Source organism: Melozone crissalis, unplaced genomic scaffold, assembly GCF_028551555.1.
Source record: "Melozone crissalis strain CALT ecotype California unplaced genomic scaffold, PUWL_Pcris_2 ptg000035l_1, whole genome shotgun sequence".
Lineage (NCBI taxonomy): Eukaryota > Metazoa > Chordata > Aves > Passeriformes > Passerellidae > Melozone > Melozone crissalis.
Genome location: NW_026535813.1, coordinates 4,864,044 through 4,884,728, shown reverse-complemented (window position 1 = coordinate 4,884,728; position 20,685 = coordinate 4,864,044). Strand labels below are relative to the sequence as shown.

The window sequence follows — 20,685 nt, the reverse complement described above, 5'->3', positions numbered from 1 at the left end:
AACATTATGGCATCCCATTATGAGCAATTAGCCCTCACTTTAATTAATTTTTGCTTCAGAGGAGTAAAATCCTATACTAACCCCACCAAACAGCAACAGACCAAGAGGGCCAAAATCCCTCTCCTCTCACCCCTGTTACTCATGGTTACTCCAAAGTCAGTTGGAACTGAGATGGGGCAGAAGGGGGTGGAGCAGGAAGAGTGGATACCCTAAGTTATGGTAAGCACAGAAAGTAGGTATTAGTTTGTTGAGATACTGCATGAGCAGTGTTTACACTCAGACCCCAGAGCTTTTTCACATGAAGCCAGAACAGAAAGCTCTTTCCACAATGCATGTGACTAACTTAATGCTATTTCCAATTCTGAGTAAGAGTGCTCACGAGATTTATCAGGCTCAAATAGTTTCACATTGGTTCCCTTCCTGCAGTTGTTTCAGATAATTTTCTGAGAATCAAGAAAAGGTTGTAGAAAAGGCTTCTGAAACCTTAATATTTCCCTAGAGATGTCCAGTGGTACTCCCCCCAGTTTGTGGTATTTCATATACCAGTAATCCACCAGAGATGCTAAGAAGGGTTACTTCTGAACAAAAATTAATCTTTTGGCCATTGCAGGTGTAGGCCATGCGTTCTTTTAACAAGAACTAAATTTGAGGATAAGGGAAGTCTTAAAGTTACCCATTTTACAGGTTATTTCACTGGACTTGTTAGTGGTCAGAAACAATTGTAGGGAAGATTTATTTAACAAAATGCAAGAGCACTCTGACATAGTCCCTTATGCTCCTAGGAGGTCATAACACATAACACTACCCAATCCAGCATGAGTAATTCTCATGTGGAACTCCCTCTGGTGGAAACATCTGCTCTAGATAATGCCACAGGAGTCTCCCTCTATACTAAAGCAAAATCTGTCAGAGTTAACAACAAAGAGCTCTTGTAAGTCATTATGAAGTACCATTAGTCTCTCAAACAAGCAGTAACAGCAAATTCTCTAGTTAACCTGTACTCCAAGAAGGCATTAAATAGACATTTACCAAGTGGGAAACCATGACTGCTCCATCACAGTTTGCATTTTCAGGGTCACTTCGTTCTCTGCTTTCAATGATCTGGAAAGGCAATGAAGTGCAATGAAGTTTTTGTTACTTTGAAAACAATAAAAGCACTCCCAGTAGTGAAACAGTTTTTACAATTCTGAAGATAGTGTGAGAACGGCTGCTGTGTTCATTCATTTTTGTTTCTCCATAATGGCGGTTTCCTGTCAAAAAGCAACATTAGAATACTTCTGCTTATAATCTGATAAAGAGGCAAAAGGCACAATTTTAAAACTCTCTGAAAAACTTTGGTTTATGAATATAAAGCCAAAGGGATACTCCATGGTTCTAAATATACCTGATTAACCAAAACTTTTTTAAGCTATCAGCTGACATTGTCTAAATACTTACTTTCTCCTTTTCTGATCCATTCCATAACTTGTTCTGGGGCAACCACCACTTCTTCAATCAGATCTTCTACATATATATTCCTCTACAGAACAAACACAGTAATAAGTTTTACTGAAATCCAAAACACACTTCAATACATAAGTAAATATTTCCAGCAATTATTATGGTATTCATTCAACAGCTGAATCTCTTTTTACTCTAAACACAAGGGATGGGAAAAGTTTAGACTTTGACCAAAACTGTCAAAGGCAGTTGTTGCCTAAGGGCACAAGAATCAAACAATAGATTTAGAAAGTTTCCTAAAAACAGAAGGGCTGTGTGAAATATACTTCTTGACATTTTCTGAGGGAATTAAGGAGTATATTTCTCAGTGTTGTGGTTTGAGAAGAAGTAGGTATTCTGAGATATGCTGTAGTCACCAATAAGTGTTCAGATTTTAATATTGGCACCTAGTGTGGCCACTGAAGACATTAGATACACCTCTGAGAACACAAGGGTTAAAAAGCAGAGCACTCCCGTGAGAAGTTCTCTTAGTTTTCAGCAGGGAAAGAGTTCGGATCTCTCCCCCACCCAGCTGCTGCTGCTGCTGGGCAGGGGAGGGGCAGCCATGTGAGACAGAGTAGAGATACATTCTGAATTTGGTGAAGTGTCTAGGAGAGGTGAAAAATCTGTGAGGCCAAAGCTGAAGGAAAAACTCGCATGCCTTTTGAGGAGGATTTCCTCTGCATGTGTCCGACGCGCGCGTCGTAATAAAAGCATACCGGGCTTTACAACTTTTATAAATTTGTGAGGTTTCTTCTTTTCTCCACAAAATATTTTGGTGAGCCAAGCCGGGAGTTCTCTGTCCCTGCAGGGGCAGGGGGGATAGACGGACCTCCAAGGCGCGCCCTAGGATTTTTTTCCTGGTGGGGCTCTGCTCGTCTCGACTTGCCCCCTGCGAGGACAGACAACGACCTGCTGGCCTGTGGAGGAGAATACGGTGTGTACTGAATGTTGGAGAATTTTGTTCAGACATGGCTTATAGAAAGGCTATGATCACATACAGCTGGTTAAAAAGTAAAAGGCAGCTGTAAGCAGCAAGTTCTCAGGCTTTTTCCTTTAAACAGTAAACACCATGTCCTTGAGTAAAGTGATGAGAAAAACATGGTGGAAAACATGGAGGCCTTGAGAATGGTAAATAACAAGTCAACAACAGGATGAGAAAAACAAGTATTAGCCTCAACAAGAAAACCACAGGTATTGGCAACAAAGGAGGGGTTGGTGTGTAATCTGTAACCAATTATGAGCTCGGGTTTTGTAATATGTATAAGCTTAATTAACACTACTATAAAAGTGTGTAAGCTGGATCAATAAATCGGAGTTCGATGCTGATCAATCAGGATGTGGTCGTCTCCCTTCGCTTCCTCAACTGAGGGGCCCCCGGGGGGGGGGAAAGGAGAGCAAGGGAGTAAATCACTCAGAGACGTCTGGGTTCAGCTGATGGAGCAGCTGTATTAGAGACGGGGTTCATCGTTCTGATAGGGTGGAACCGCTAGAAGCTCTGGGGGTGAGCTGGGTGAACCCCTGTACGTGTGTATTGGGGGTTCATTGTTCTGATAGAGCAGAACTGCTGAACCCATGTGTGTTCTGTTTGTGTGTGTGTGTGATGTCCGGACACTGTGTCACTGTATGGTTAATGCATTGTGTGGTCAGTGCACTGTGTTTGTAATCGTGCAAGAGTATAAGTGTATGGTGTATAAAAGAGAGTAGATCTACAGTGCCTTACAGTGCGGGGGGCGGGGGGTGAGTACTACCCGTGTTTGAAGCAGCCGAGTGAGGCCTGAGGCACCGGCTGCAGCAGGCTGTGGGGGCAGGGAGAGAAGTGCCCCGCGGAGAAGCGAGTGGAGGAATGTCAGTGATGGCATTTATTGTGTTTAAATATAGTGATTTGTGTAAATTTGGTACATTTTAACTGTGAGTACGAGCTCAGAGAGTTCCTTTGCCTTGGATGTTTGTACTTGATCTCTAGACTGTGTGCTGTTATTTTGATTGTGTCCAGGAAAAATTGATGTGGGTAAATGCCGAATTATGGTATGCTGTGTTGTGTTGAGAAAAGTGAGCACTTTGAGAGATATGCCCTTTCCCAGTGATTTTGTGTGGTGATTTTCTTCCACTGCATTGTGGTAATTTGATTCTCAGATTGTATAGTAGTGTTTGTGGAGATTTTAAGATTTTGTTTGCAACAAGAGTAGCATTTTACACAGGAGAACTATAGTATGGTGATTTATGCTTAACTACGATAAAGCGAGTTAAAGGAATTCCAAGAATTCTCCCCGTCACAGCAATTCAAGCCTTGGCTCTAGTGAATTTGAGATAAAGGGGGGGGGGGGGGGGTGTGCGTGTGTCTGTGTGCATATCAGAGTTTCGGCTTTGACTAGCACAGCCTTTTTGCAAAGCAGTAAAACAAGTGTAAGTAGACACAGTGCTTAATTAGATTGTGCAAGAAGAGAACTAGAAAAGACTGATATTTTATATAACAGAGTTTATACAGAAGAGATGAATGTGATGAATTAGTTAATGAGACTTATGAGATTTATGAGACTTCATCTGGTACTGCAGTAAGTCTGGACTGGAAACAATCTGCTGTAGGGATTTAAAGTTCTCTGTAATAAACAGAATAGCCTGCCTTTGCGGGCAATTTCGGGGAGCCTTTGGTGCATCAAGAGGCTAGCACGCTGTGTGAGGTGACAGTGGCTGTCCCCTGGGCACAGGGACAGCTCTGGCTGCCCTGTCTCCCCAGGGAACACGGGAATGGCCTGTGGGCAAAAGCTGGATGTGCAGGTATTATTGCAGTGCGGTGTTTATGAGAAACGCTGGTATTGCTGTTTTGCTGTTCTAATAAGTGTCAGGGCACATGCCCCGAGTGTAAATTAGAGGTTTCTGATCAAGCGGATTCAGAACCTAAGGTCTTAGAGCTTGTGTGTGGGAATCACATCTGATACCTGCCACCTGGAGCTGTGTGCGTATAGGAAGAAAACCGAGAAACTACTGTGAAGGTCTGTAAAAAAGGTTTGAGTGGAAGCAAGATAGGGCAAGGAGAAATAAATAATGAGAACTGACCAGAGCAAAGAGGTTCCTAAATTAGCCCCTTTTAGGAGGGGCTCACTGGGAGGAAGTTGCCAGTAAGAGCAGCTCAGAAGATAAAAAGATTTATAATACTTCATTGCTGTTAGTACTGTTTTAAAATAAGAAGATAAATGGGATAGAGTTTTTGTATGCTGAAATGTCTTTTTGTTTTTAGAAATCACCCAGAATAGCAAAGAGACTGTGAGATCAGACCGCCCTCTGGTCTTGGCCCTTGAAAAGGAAAACAAGGCAAAGAGAAAGCAAATCAAACATGTTGTTCAGCATACAGCATAAGATAGCAATGTCTGAAGTCAAACAAAGATTATCATGCTGAAATGCAAAGCAATCACAGTTTGCAAAATGAGTACATATGACTTCTTAAAGGCTCCTCCCAAGGTAAGGGAGGAAGGGTAAAGATGACCTCCCCAAAAGGGAAGAATTTTAGTCGACACAAGGGCCATATATTCAGTTTTAAATAAAGCCTTAGTACCTGTGGAGAATGTTTATGTTGTGGTGTGGGGAACAACTGAACAACTGGCCAGTCTGAGAAGGCATACTTGTGCAAACCTTTAAAGTTTGTACAATTCGCTCAATTTGCTAAACATTCTCAAATGAGAAAGGTTACTCTGGAGGCAAATGATATAAAAAGGTTAGGCTCAACATTAACAGACACTGACATTAAGAAAGACATTAGTAAGGAGATATTAGAATAAGTAAATAAGTATTTTCAGAAGTATGGGCCTCTGCTGTACCAGGGAGGGTGAAAAATGCCCCCCCATGGTAATCAAGCTTAAGGAAAGAACACAACTAGTGAGAACTGAGTAGTACCCTCAAAAGGAAGATAAGGAAGGAATCAGCCCAATAACTGATAGTACTGGATTAAGGGCTGTCAATAAGATAACACAGAATTTATACCCTGTGGTAGCAAATCCATATACTTTACTAACTTGTTTAACACCTGAGCTAACCTGGTTCACTGTTTTAGGCCTAAGAGATGCCTTCTTTTGCCTCCCCATCCACAAAGCCAGCCAGAAAAATTTGCATTCAAACACAAGCTCACATAGTCCATGTGCCTGAAGGCTTCAAAATTCCCCACTCTGATTGGAGAACAGTTTACAAAGACCCAGAGTCCCGGGAAGTTCCACAAGAGGAAAGGAGGCTGTTGCAGTACGTGGATGATCTTCCAGTAGCCACTCAGACGAGGGAAGTGAGAGAAGCCTGCACGGTAAGCCTTTTGAATTTCCTAGGACTCCAAGGATGCAGAGTCTCAAAGAAAAAGGCACAGGTAGTGAAACAGAAAGTAATCTAAGAAGGTAATCTACCTGGGGTAAGAAGTGAGTGCTGAGCAGCAGACTTTAAAGCAGAGAAGCCATATGCCAAACCCCGAAACCCCAGACAACGAAAGAACTCCGAACCTTCTTAGGCATGGCAGGGTAGTGCCAGCTGTGGGTTTATAATTATGGACTGTTCGCCAGACCCCTCTATGCTCTTATTGCCAATGGAAACTGAGATCTCCAGTGGACAAAAGACGCCACACGGGCCTTTCACCAGCTAGAGAGTGCCCTCATGTCGGCTCCAGCTTTGAAACTTCCAGATGTAAGTAAACCATTCTTTCTATTTTTCCATGCAAGGAATTGCCCAGGGAATACTGGCTCAGGACTTGGGTCCATACCGGAGGGCAGTTGCTTACTTCTCTAAGCAACTAGATGCAACAGCCAAAGGATGGCCAGGTTGCCTCAGAGGTGTAGCAGCAGTTGTGCTGAATATTCAAGAGGCACGCAAGTTTACCCTGGGACAGAAAATGACTGTGCTAGTGTCCCACACAGTGTCCGCAGTACTGGAAGTAAAGGGTGGCCACTGGCTCTCACCGCAGAGGTTTCTGAAATACCAAGCCATCATGGTAGAGCAAGATGATGTAGAGATTGTGGTGACTAATATTGTCAACCCAGCTTCCTTTCTCAGCAGAAATCAAGGAGAAGCAGTACACCATGATTGCCTGGAGACCATTGAAGCTACCTACTCCAGCCGCCCAACTTAAAGGACACCCCTCTGGACGATGCAGAGACCTAGTTCACTGACGGGAGCAGCTACGTTGCCAATGGGAAGCGACATTGCAAAATACACAGTGACTACCTGCAGAGAGGTAATAGAGTCTGGAACCCTACCAACAGGGACCTCTGCGCAGAAGGCTGAGATAATTGCCCTGACCCGTGCCCTGGAAAGGGCAAAAGGGAAGAGAATAACCATCTACACAGACTCGAGGTATGCATTTGGAGTCATACATGCACATGGAGCCATCTGGAAGGAGAGGGGACTGCTGACCTCACAGGGAAAGAAGAGAAAATCCAGCTGCTGGAAGCAGTTCAGCTACCTGAAAAAGCCTATTAAGGCACACCACAGAGTGAGCTTAAAATTGGAGGAAAGGAATGAGCTGGCAGATGGAGAGGCAAAGAAAGCAGCAAAGGGTGAGGTAAAGATTTCCCTCGAAGGTAAGCCATAATACAATAATACTAATCAAAAGAGACATACAACTGCAAGGGGTGGGCTACCATTGAAAGAGAGCTAGTAATCCCTTCCCATTTTCGTGGTTACTAGTGAAGGAAGGGCACTAGAAAACACACTAGGGCCTAACTACTTAAAAGCCTTTTATAGAGTATGGCTCCTTTCTCAAAATGACCAAGGCTGCGAGTGATACAGAGTGCATTGAAATGAAGTGTTGACTTTGAAGTAGTAATTTCCACAGGCTTTCTAGAACACACATCTGATTGAAAGAATCGTTGTATCGTTGTCAGGAATTTATATGCCACTATCACTCAGGTGAGCCGACAGTGTGATCCTTGCCTCCAGACTAACCCCAAAATACCCCTGGCCAAAACTCGGTCAGACTGGGAGAGGCCATGGGCCTGTACAGCAGTGGCAAATTAACTTTTCAGCAATCCCAAGGAAAGGGGGGTATCAGTATTTGCTGGTATTGATAGATACATTTTCAGGGTGGCCAGAAACATTCCCCACCAGAACTGTCGAAGCTCAAGAGGTGACCAGATTATTTTTACAAGAAATAATACCACGCTTCAGAGTTCCAGCCACGATGTCCTCAGATAAAGAATCATATTTCATTTCCAAAGCAGTGCAACAGATTAGTGGCCACCTGGGCATAGATTAAGAACTTCACACTCCATACTGCCCCAATCAAGCAGCCAGGCAGAGAAAATGAATAATTTGATTAAGCAGCAGATTGTAAGACTGGGGCAGGAAGCTAATCTACCCTAGCCCAAGCTCTTCCACTAGCACTATTGCAAGTTCGAACTAAACCTTGAGCTAAAGGAATGCTGAATCCTTTTGGAATGCCTTATATAAGACCATATAGAATACAAAGGGAATGTCCAGAATGTCCACCTACATGGTGGCTTCAAGCAAACAGCTCAGAGAAATTGAGAAACATGTGGCTGGAACTCGGAGCAGGGAGTTAGATAGCCTGGGGATGATGTATATGTTAAGTCTCTTACAGAGAAGACTTCAGAACCACAGTGGGAGAGACCACTGCAAGTACTTCTCACCACCTTCACTGCAATCAAAATCAAGGAGCAGAATGCCTGGATTCATCACTCTCGGGTGAAGAAGGCCCAGAAGCCCCTTCAGGAGTGACACCAGGAGACAATGAACTGAGACTAAAACTTACTCGGGCAAAATGAGTATATTGCGGTCGGGAGTAGTTCATACTTTAGTTTACAGAATTGTTTTGTATGTAATTATAACTGAAGTTTTAGAACTAGAGAGTACCTCTATCCAAAGCAATGCTCAATGGCCTTGGTCCCAGGCATTTAATCAGTATACTGGATCCATGGGAAAACCTTCTGAGATAAAAGATTTAAACATATCTACTGTAGTAATCCACGAGAATCAGGTATATGAGGAGCAAGAATGGCAGGAACAGGAACTGTGGACACTTCAAGGAATCAGAGGAGAAGAAATCAAAGTAGAGTGCCAGGTCATCAATAGGACGGCTTATGAGAGACCAGATGTAATTAGTGTCTGAACCTTCCCTGGTGTATATGAACACCAGGAAGTCTGTGATAACCTAAGTGAATCAGACTGTTGTTGTAATTTCACCTTGATACAGCCTGTAGAAGTGACCTGCCTTTGAGCTCGAGTTGCTATCAGACTTTCATTTGAATTCAAAGTGGACACTGCACTTTTACCACAGCAGGACCTCATACAACCCATACTAGTTCAGACTCTACCCAAACTTGAACCTAAAGTGTATGAAATAGGCCTCTACGTAGTAAAGAATGTGAGTGAACAACAGCTATTATTCAATCCAGAATGGTCTCTCAAACATGTGGAGTTGATAATGAAGTTTTGTAGACCAGGAGAGACATTCCTGCTTGCCACACATCTGGGAAATCAGGTGCTTTGGAGGGGGAAGGAGAGGTTAGATTCCTTGAGGTCTCTGCATTTCAGAACAAACATCTGCTTCAAGTATGACCTAAACCTCTGTCAGATACACTTGTGAAGTGTGTCTGAATTTGCAGTGTGAGCCCAGCACATCCCTCTGGCAGGGAGGGATGGTCATGGACAGAAAGCAGTTCCTGTTCCCCATAACAAACATCTAAGTGGCATATTAGGGACAGGATTAGGAGTTTTAAATGGAATTGATTCAGAAATACTGATGAATAAACTGGCCACCGCAGCAGGCAGCCTAACAAAATTGAAACAGCCCTTACACTCATCTCTATTGGCATTAAGAACTAGCCACTGGCAGATTTCAGAAGTACTGCCAAAGTGGGAAAAGGCTGGGGACCAAGACCACAAGTTAGTAGTAGAAGCACTTAGTACAGTTTAAGATAACGTGTCTTTAACTTTCAGTTGTATACAAGCACAGTTATAGATGCAAGCAACAGCAGCTCTGATCATACGGGAAGGGAGTGAAGGTAATTTTCCAACTGAAATTCGGAAAACTGTCTGAGATAATGCGATTGAATTTGAAAGGAAGTTTCAATCCTAGTAGACTATGGTAAATTTCACCCATGATCCTGCTTCTAATGTGGCCACTGCCTATGTGCTTACCATATGTAATGCCACTGTTTACGTTATCCACCCCATCATTGCACTAAGATTAAACCATGAAAAAACAGTGCTCTACCCTTCAGAACATAGAGCGTAGGGACGAAAGGTGAATGAAAAGTGGCAAACGGCAAACTTCAAATCCTGCATTACTAGAGAACAGCTGGGATTCATTTGGGAAAGCAATACTATTAATGCCCAAGATGTGTGTCTAGACACTGAACAGAGTATTTGCCACTTTGAAATTCATCCAGTCACTGACCAGAAAACTCTGCTCGTATATACTGAAAAAATATGTGTGTGCCTGAGAACTGCCTGTGCTGCTTTAAAGATTGATAACAACAATGTTCTTTTGTCTAGCAGAAATCATTCTAATTTTTGTATTTGTAATTTGTTAAGATTATCGGGTGTGGTTTTTCGTACTTGGCCGGAGTGACATCCCACCAGTTGATTAAAACCAATTACACAATGTATCACAGACTATCATCTACTCCTATTGGAATGGACCTTACATTGGTAAAGCATTTAATTAAGCACCAAGACCTACTAGAGATCTTGTAGAAAAACCCAAGAAAGCAGAGAGAACTGTCCAACATGATACAAAAGGAAATTACTAGATTTCTGCAAAGAATAAAACAAAATGCAGATCATCACTGGTGGGATGTGGTCTTTGGGTGGTCACCAACTGCAAATGGAATCTTTAATAAGTTGTGTCATCCCATTGTAGTTTTGTTAACATTAGTTAGAATAAGTTTAAGATTGTCCATTATCAAACGTACATTGTAAAGCACTAAAGTACACTTGTCATAAGAATTTGTATGAAGCAAAAGAATTTACTTCCTCCTTTTAGGAAAAGGGGGAATGAGGCAAAGTAGAAATTTTCCAAGGTAGAAATCCATTTTGATTTAGGTGAAATGTACCTTCTTGAGTTGAGTCTGTGGTTAGAAACCACAGCTATTTAGCCTGACTGCAGAACCTAGGCTCAGTGAAGTTGCTTCAGTGAAGGACAGAGATAAAGGGGGGGAGACAGAGGGTGATAGAGACAGACAGAGACTGCTGTGAGAGCAAGTCAACCTGACCTAGGAATTCTTTCTGATAAAGAAGAAATAGCGGCAAATGTCATGCGGAATTCAAAAAAATGAATATGTACGAACCTATTGTGAAATTGTATGCACATGTATCTGAGAGGGGGATAAAAAGGGACCTGAAGTTCCCAGAGGTACGCATGTCTTTTAAGGAGAGGAATCTCCGCATGCGTCCGGCGCTGTAATAATAAACATACCGGCTTTACAACTTTCACAAAGTTGTGGAGTTTATGGCTATCTCCGCAAAACACTTTGCCACTTTAATCTTATCTGCTCATCTCAAAACACTCTTGATCCTTCACTTTAGAATTAAAATAGGTCAAGAAAGTTGGAAAGGAAAAAGATAGCAAGACAGTATTAAGAATACCACAGATATCACAAGAGAGATTTTCATCTACCAAAGAGATGCAGTTTTATGGATTGCAATAGAGCTGTTCTGATTCAAAACTGTTGAAAATAGCCTTCTAAGTACAATTGTATCCATTCAGAACTTATTAGGACTATTTCTCTTCCTCTCCCTATCTTTGTCCAAAATAAAATGTATAAATTAATTTCAGTTACAAATGGGACTTATTTAAATACAGTATCTTCAAATAATGACACATTTAGTGGGTTTTTTTGCTAAGAAGTGCTCTTCTCTTTTCCCCATAATTCAGGCAGTAACTTCTCTATAATTAAACTAGAATGAAAATAGGCAAGCTTTCTGAATGATTTTTCTGTTAACACTGGACCAAAAATCTCACATCGGGGCAAAAGGTAATTTGTGACCTTACTGCAGGAAGAGATGAGAGAGGACAAGCTCCACAACAGAGTAACTGAGTTCCCTCTAACAGGAAATTAATAATCAAACTTCCATTCCTCTCCCCACACACCCCAGGTGAATAGAGCTCACAGATCCTGAGTTATGAGCGCTCAGACTCACTCAAAGGCAAGTCCCACAGTCAGGCAGAGGAGATGGAATGGAAGATAGTTGTTGGTAAATGAATTTATAGCACATGCTTAGAGGAAATGAACAGCCCATCAGCTGCAGATGGAAGATACACCTGGGTCAAGAGAGGCAGCTTTCAAGAAATGCCTTAGGCCCACAGTGGAAAAGGGGAGCAGGTAAGGCTTGGGGAAGAAATACAACTTCTGGAAGAGGTCCAGGATTTCAGAAACTACAGTTTCCCAAAAATAAGATACATGGCAATTTTGCCATTACTGTGTCTTGATTCCTATTATATTTGGATTTCTGTGTTTCTCATAAGGCAGCCAGAAACCTGTAAAGATGTTAGGATTGAGAGAGGTAAAATTCAAAGTACTAATACTTGTATTTAGAAGCCTTTTTCTCCCCATTTTTGTTGTACTTCAGTATTAAGAAAATGAAGAGAAAGGCAACATGAACTATACCATTTAAAACTGGACCTGATTTTTTCTTTTTAGCACAATGTCAAAATAATCCAGTTTTAATATTAATAATAATCCAGTTTGCTTCGTTATCAAAGGTTAACTTTCTGATCACAAAATTATTTAACACAAAGAGTGAAAGGCTGATTAGGAATAAATGGCAAGAGTTGCCCAATTAATAATCACACAAATCAATACAAAATCTATACCTCATTCAAATAAACTCCAAACTCTGGATTACATATTAAAAGAAGCTTTGAGTCTCTAAGACCTCAGGCTGAAGAAGCGCCTTTTAGAAACAGCTTGAGCATTCACAAACCTGGTAATGAAACCACCTAGACACTATTTTCATCCCCACAGAAAGAAGAACACTAATACAATGTGTCTTCAAGTGCTGGATAAGCTAATTCAGTGTCATATGGTGCATAATTAAACCTGTTAACTCAGAATTCCAGAGCCATTATATTCTTTTGAATACAAATAACAAAGTGTGTAAACCTATTCACAAAGGTTTTGATGCTTGTCTCAAAGCAGCAGGTAAAGCATCACCTCACAACACTCAGTAGTATTTTACTAATAATTATCTCAACCCAAAGCACCAATTACCATGAGCTGTCAACAAGAATGGAAATGCAAGGTAGCAGGCACGTTAAGACTGCCTAAAGGTTTCCTGTTATGATTTATTTTCATCTGTAAATACACCACATTGTAAGTAAGAGGCTTGGTTTTCTTTTTTTTAAACTCAAAGCATCATTCTTATTGCTTCACACTTATTTATATCTGTACAAAAAGTTAGGGTTTTTCTTTTAATGCATGAGCTTAATATGTCCTTCTGTGAAATATCATAAATGAAAAAATGTAATGCAGATTCCTTTCAGACAAGATTTTTGAGCCATAACTGTCTCTCTGAGATAACTAAGGAACTCTACAAGGTAGTTTGGCCCTCTGAATGAAATCATGGTCACTTCAGGAAGAAAACCACTGCAGGACTAACAGACAGTGCTTGGATCTAGATTCCTTACAGAGAAGTATAAGCTCTATTGTGAATCATTTTACTGCCTGGACTTTTTGCTCCCCATGTTTTTGCCTCACATGGAAAAACTACTGTTGGCTGTCAAGTATAGCACTCATTGTTTTCATTTTTTCACTGATGGTACTGGAATCTCCTAAGAAATCGCTCACACCTGTAGTCCAAGGTCATGGTTTCACTTCATCAAAGATGAAAAGAACAACTTGGAATATTAAGCCAGGAAAAGGATAGCAGACTTTAGGAGTGTACCCAAGTCCCCTCCAACAGATCCAGTTCCCTTATTTAGATGAGAGGAATATGGTTTGAATCTTAGCCTGAAGGGAGCTGAATTCAGGTCTCTCCCCTAGTGAGCTCTACCCAGGCAAACATAAAGGGTTTGTGCCCCAGCACCTGCTCTTCAGAAAACAAGCCCTACTCATTTCTTTGGACAAGAAAGGAAAAAGGCAGAAAGTTGCCTTCTCCTTCAGTAGAACATCAATAAATTTGGAGTCTGAAACAGATAATAGTGACCCCTTTCTGTTATAAGAAAGGTGACTAAAGCCCGAAGAGATGCATAATTTATAGCATACAATGACAATTTCCCAGTCATTCACTTAAGCAATCCTTGCTCAATGCATGGATTGTAATGTCTTTTTAAATTCAAAACATTTTACCCCATGCATGTTAACTCCAAGGATCAAAGAGTTCTCAGTCTCACTCCAGACAGCTATAAGTGAAATGTCAGAGCCCCAAGTTTTACATACTTAATGGCACATTTTCCGATGCTCCTACATTTTCTTACCTGGAAAGATGTTTTTTCATATTTTGACAAAGGAATGCAAAAAGAATAAATTATGGTTTAACATGAATGCTTTGAACACTTATCACTGGCAGCTAAAGAAGCTGTTTTCATCAACAAAGCATAGACTGAAACAAGTTTCAAATGCAGGCGAGCAAGATATTGTTTAGAATGGTTCTATAAATATCTTGCATGAAAAACAGACTAATAGACTCTGCAGTACTATCTAAATTCACACTGTACTTTATATGCAAAATGTATTTGTATGTAAAACATTATGGAAAGACAAGACATTGCAAAGTTGTTAATATAAAGTAATATAAAGTAAGGAGAAACATCTCTGAGACACTTCATAGGTACTCCTGTTTACTTCCCCTAAATATAGTACTTTGAATGGTGATGCAAATTTTTGTTTTATCTTGTGCTTTTCATTGAGGAGAAAAAAGACATGGTGACTAAACAACTAACTGAAAATAAAAGCTGTATCCAACATAATAAAAAGGAAGACAAAGAAGAAAACAAAAGCAGTTTTCAAGTGAGCATGTTTGTTACTAGGAGAAGATTGTTTACAGGAAGTTCTACAAGTCTGGAAAAAAAAATGGGACAAAATTGTCTGCAACAACGGATACAGATCACAGACATCAAATTTACAAAGAATGAGTGTTTGAATTTGTAGAAATTATTTCCAGATAAAATGACTGATCTAATGTCATTTCGTGAAAGCTCAAGGATAAAGATGCATTTCTCTTTAGTGGAAATCAAAGTCAACTTTATAGGCTTACTTCCCCATTACACTTTGGGTATTATTTCCAATTAAGAATGCAATTGCATTATTAACTCAGTGAATACAATTTAAACACACTATTTTGAGTATAGTGCTATCTTCAACCATGTCCATTATTACACATCACACAGTTGAAACACCATAATATAGGACAACTTGATTGGGTGTTGTTGAAAAGTAACATGGCCTGAAAAGTTGAATTGTTTTAAAGTCATATTCAGTAACATGAATTTCGTGACAGGACTGCAATATGAAAATGGATTTTTTAGTAGAATTTCATTCTTTGAGTCTAACATGGCAAGCTCCTACTGCAAAGAATTAGGGTGAGCTTGCATAAATGACTAATGCTAAAGAAATACTTAAACCTCTTCTATATATCCCTAACTTCCACAAAACCCTGTAGCCATTTATTTCTAATGGAAACAATTCCATCTACACTTCTGTGGGATTTTAGTTTTAGAATATTTATTTTATAATTATTTGATAAATAGCAAAGAATATGCTTCTCACCTCCTCCTAACTATTTGAAAGGGGAATGTGTCAGTACTGGTTCTCTATTTCTGCATGATTTAGATAGTTTTGGGAAAATACTGCTGAATCATTATACCCTGTTCTACACCACTGCTGCAGACTAGAGGGCTTACCATGGTAGGGGGGGAAATGAAAGAATCCATTCTCTCTACAATGAAAGTGCTGTGACACACAGCTAGGAAAAACCAAAATAAGGAATTAAGTTTTTAATCATCTTGAAGTACTTGTACTTGCTCAGCTTCATGTAAGAATAAAACCTTTATACATAATCATTGTAAATTGAACACAGTATCTAATAAATATAAAAGATGACTCTCAGAAATACAGCAGAAGTTCCAGATCTGCAAAGCAAAAAGTGAACCTCCCTTCCAGTAACTACAATTAATTGACTCTTCACTGAAACAAAATTGCCAAGAATTTCTGCAATGAACAAAAGCTCCCCTCCCCTATGCTCCCAAGAAGGAGAAATTCACATGCACAGCAAGGAGAAAACAAGCCTTCAAGCAGAGGAGGTTATTCGAAGCCAATTCCACCACACTACTGCTGCAGCAAAGGTCCTAAACTCCCATAGTCCGGTTTTGCACTGTTGCAACACAGTGATCTTTAGGATCTATACTGCTTTAGGATCTATACTGAGGAGCAAACTGGGTGTTCTCAATGTGAACCACAGGTTCAGTTGAGGAGAACAGTGCTGCAACACACAATTACGCACAGTCAGAACTTTCTGAGGGAAGACCCCACCCCACCAAGACATTCAGAATTCTCTGCACACCAGTTGACAAAAACATGTAGCAGAAGCTGAGCTGGCCCTATGTGGATCCAAAACAGGCCCATTTGAACCCTGTATCACATCTGTAACATGCTAGCAAGAATCACTCTGCCTTTCTGCCCACCCCAGAAAGTGTCACACGACTCCAAAATGTGCAGTTGTGATCTAAGAGACTTATAGGAAATGGACAGCTCTGAGCACCAGTACAAAGCACCTCGGCTAGCAGCAGTTAAATTCAGCATTTACTTAAAAGTTTGACGCACAACTGCCAGACCCTCTTTGCCAGAAAGTTCAACTTTCTCTCTTAAGTATCAAGACTCACCATGCTGATAGTACCAGCAGGTAAGAAATGATACATCAACATCAGTGAAAATTATTATAAATTAGAGATACAGCACCCATGAAGCACAAATCATGCTGTCCCATGCAATTTTTAGCCAGTTACACAGTGACCAAAGCCAGAGAAATACCATCACCTTCAGTAATAGACATCACATACCCAAAGACATGACATTCCAGAGTCTAAAAAACTATCAGCTTCAACTTCCTGCACTTCTCCTAACAAAAATCCTCACCATGTCACTGTAATAACATAGTTTGAACAAAAGCTTACTTCACAACAAAGCTTTAGAACTCAGATTACCAAGTGGAAAAAATAAAAATTCCCCCTTGAAACTTTACTGGTCCATGCCAATGCTGCCACCACTGCACCACCACCTGTAACTTGTGGTGATTTTCTGAACTCAGGGAATGTAAAATACAGAATTCACACATCAGGATGCAAAGTCACACTCCACATTAACCACAGGAACTCTCCACCCTAAGTCAGAATTAAACCCAGTTTGTCGCCCAGCATATATCCTCACCTATGTTGAAACATGAAAATGAAATGACAAAGGACCTAATCTCACTTTCACAGAAGTCAGCAGCAAAGCTCCTGCTGACTTCAATAAGAGCAAAAGCCAGCACTAGATATCAAAAAATCATTATTATTTCCTTCAGAGCACCAAATGCATTTCCTATCAGTCCCGTGCAGAAGGATGATGGTCTCTCAGCTTTCCAATAATATTGGAAAGCATCTCAAACTGCCAGTGCTAATCTAATGTCTATGACCACCTGAGGAATACAGCTTGGCTTTAGCATACAGCCCAAAGAAAACAAAAGAATCAATCTCCCTATGAGAGAAGAAAGATGCATACCTGCAGTAATGACTCTGTGAAAACTTTTGAACCAACAGAAAAAAGTCTGCCATATTTTAAGGAGAACTTGTATGAGTATCTCTTCCTCTCTGCACCATAAACATTTAAGATTCAGGGAATAATATTTACTTTTATATATACAAGAACTTCCTTAGATATTTAGCAGGAAATTACTATTAGAAGTGACATACAAAGGAGAACTTTGACTTGATGGAAAACTATGAAAACGAGATTAAAATGTAGTTATGTAGTTAGTAGACTTTTAACAAGAACTAACAAAGGTAGCAAGACAAAATCTGTACTTTTCAAGTACCTTTCCTCTTGAAGTAATTTGGAAGCAGTCAGAAAAAGCATAAGAATTTAATCCATAAACACAGTGAAAAGGAAAAACCAAAGAGAATCTTCAGACCCTCAGGAACTGGAGTCTTGACCACAACACGCAGTTTGAAACCTATGCCACAGGAAATCCAACAAGACCCTACTAATTATGCCCTCCTCTTAAGAGAGCTGCCAGCACACCTGCAACTACTTGATGGAACAAGCTCTGAGCAGAAAGCAACAGCAGCTGCTTCCTATTATATAGGCTGGAATTAAGTTAAATTTGCCTTGCCAGCTACACAGGAAAGACCAGCTTCACCTCATTAGTTATAGATGCTACTTACTGGTCTGGAGATGAAGGCATTCTTCTAAGAAGGCATACATGGGACCTGAATCTGGGCTTTTCAATTCAATACTTGTTTGCAAAGAAATCAATCGAGCAGAGAAGGATTATCAGATGAAAAGGGAAGCTTTCTTCACTATGCCTGTTATTCCCTTCCCAGTGCAAAATTCGCATGTTCAAAATTCACAAATGAACCTGTATAGAAATGCAACAGCTGTCCAGTTCTATGTGCAACATTTTTTTGATCGCCATTTCAAAGCCAGTAACAGGTAGGAGTTGAGTTCAAAAAAAAAAAGAAAAAAAAGCTACTGAAAAGCAGAATTGATTCCACTGGACAAGAAACAATGGCTACCTGGCCACAGCAGAGACAATACAAACCTCCTTTGGAAAGGGAAAACATTAATACTTTAGTTGCTGTTCTGCTAATTAACCCATGCTACTGACAATGATCAGAGTATGATTATGCTGCAGTATTGCACATATCCATTTCCTACTTTTGTATTCCAACAAAAGACCATCATAGCACTTTGGTGAAACACCCTTCTGCACTGATGAGTTACTTGTCCTGAGCCCTTGCACATTTCACATGTGTCTTAACTTAAACAATTGCAATATAGGTGGCCCCAGTTTTCTTTCTTTGCTGAATAAAATTGAAATGACCAAGCACTTGCCCTTTCTTGAGCAGTTACTTCACTCAACACACAAGCAGAAAGGTAACTTAGTTCATACAGCTTTAACAGAATTGAAATACTAAACAAATTTTCCCTCCAAATGTGAGATACGGAACTCAAATAAAAGGAGTTCACAAGTAATTTGCAAGTACTGTATCGCCCTCTGCAGTCGATGGGCAAGTTCTGCAAAGTGAGCCTGGGCACATTCCTTGCAAAGATCAATTAAAAAGCCTCTACGAGTAGAAACCCAGCAGAACTAACTTTTTTTATCATGTCTTACCTGTTGGAATCATAGGAACACAATGCAGAAACTTTTTAGTTCTTGATATAAATGCTCCACCCGTTAAGGATGTGGAAAAGTGTGTTCTGCTACTCCTTCACAATGGGTCAGATTCCTCAATGATACTTCTAGCATTTACTCTCTTGGAACGTGACAGAAGTTTGCCATAGCTATTTCATTTTTTTTTTCTGGTTGCTTGTAATAAATCATATTAGAAATAATATTATTTAAATCCAAAATAAACTAGACTCTTTAAAAGTTACATTAGCTGATCCATCAATGACAGAGAAGTGTATTTTACAGTTCAGGTATTGCACTACTTTATTTGACACAACTTATTCATAGGGCATTCAGCTGAGATTTTTACAGCACTGTATTGGCTTCACCCTTGCTGGATGCCAGGGGCCCCCCAAAGTTGATTTTCTATCACTCCCTCTTTTGAACTGGAGAGGGGAGAAGAAACACGACAGGTCAAGATAAGAGCAGGAAGATCATTCACCTATTACTGTCACTGGAAAAACAGACTTGCCTTGGAGAAACAGACAATCCTTTGCCAACGAAATCAGAGTAGGATAATGGGAAATAACACCAATTCTTTAAACAACGTAGTATTTGAATACTGTTGCAAACGAAAGTTAACTCACTTTATGGCCATCTATTGCCTTAATTCTTCATTTTCTTGACCTGTGACAGGACAAGAGGAAACAGCATGAAGCTGAGTCAGGGGAGGTTTAGGCCAAATACCAAGAAAAGGTTTTCCACCCAGAGGGTGGTTGGACACTGGAACAAGCTCCCTGGGGAAGTGGTAACAGCACTGAATTTGTCTGAGATCACAAAACATTTGGACAATGCTCTGGGACACATGGTGTGACTCTCAGGGTGTCCTGTGCATGGCCAGGAGTTGGACTAAGTGATCCTCATGGGCCATTTCCAACTCAGCAGATTCTATAATTCTCTTATTAACACTGATTATGCTTTCTATCCAAGCACCTTCATTCCAACTTAACTTATAACTGCTTGGGTTTTTTCCCCTTGGATCCAATAATAGATTTTTTTTTTCACTTAAAAACCTTTGTACTTTATGAACAGCATATCACCACTAAAGCACACATAAAAACAATGAAGGGAAATTAACAACCTTTCAAAACAAGATTAAACTTTTGAAGAACCACTCTTTTGCTCTCAGCAGACAGCTGAAAGACTCATATCACAAACATTCAAGGGAAAGTATTAACTGCATTTCATGGTTTAACAGAACAGGACTGGTTTGAGTTGGAAGGGACATTAGCCATCACCTACTTCTCACGTGATGCCATAAGCAGGGATGCCATTCACTAGACCAGGTTGGTCAGAACCGCGTACAGACCAGGCTCAAGCACCTTCCTTTCGCCATCACCTCGTAGGTCTCTCTGAAAGTAATGAAGGGCTCAAAAGCCCTCTGGCAAGGGGCGCGGCAGCTGGGGCGGGTCACTGGGCTGCCCTCCCTGCCCGCGGCCGCGTTCCCCCGGTGACGCCCCGCCCGCCGCCGCCGCCGTTGCCGCTGCTGAGGGGCCGCGCGGAGTCCCCGGGCCGGACCGGGCCGGGCCGCACCCCGGGCTCCCAGCGAGCCCCCGCCCAGGCCGGCCCGCGGGAAGGGCCGCAGCGAGCCCGCCTGTGCTCTGGACACAGCTCCCACACTGCTCACCCGGCTCAGCGCGGCCCCGGGCTGCCGCCCTCCTGAGCCCCTGACGTGGGAACCGGGACCGGCTCCCTGGGAATAGCGGGAGGTAAGGCGAGGGCTGAGGAGAAGCATCTCTCAGTCGCACCAGGACCCGCACCGAGCACAGGAGTGCAGGGGACGTGCCGGCCGGCCCGGGCAGCAGGACAAGCACGGTGTCGGCCCCCGAGCCCCCCCAGAGAACCTCG

General features: G+C 41.2%; 1 pseudogene; it reads right to left on the bottom strand.

The window, feature by feature from the left end:
- The window catches only part of LOC128941401 (centromere-associated protein E-like), a 47,119-nt pseudogene extending 26,547 nt beyond the window's left edge, over positions 1-20,572 (bottom strand).
- Positions 20,573-20,685: the final 113 nt, after the last annotated feature.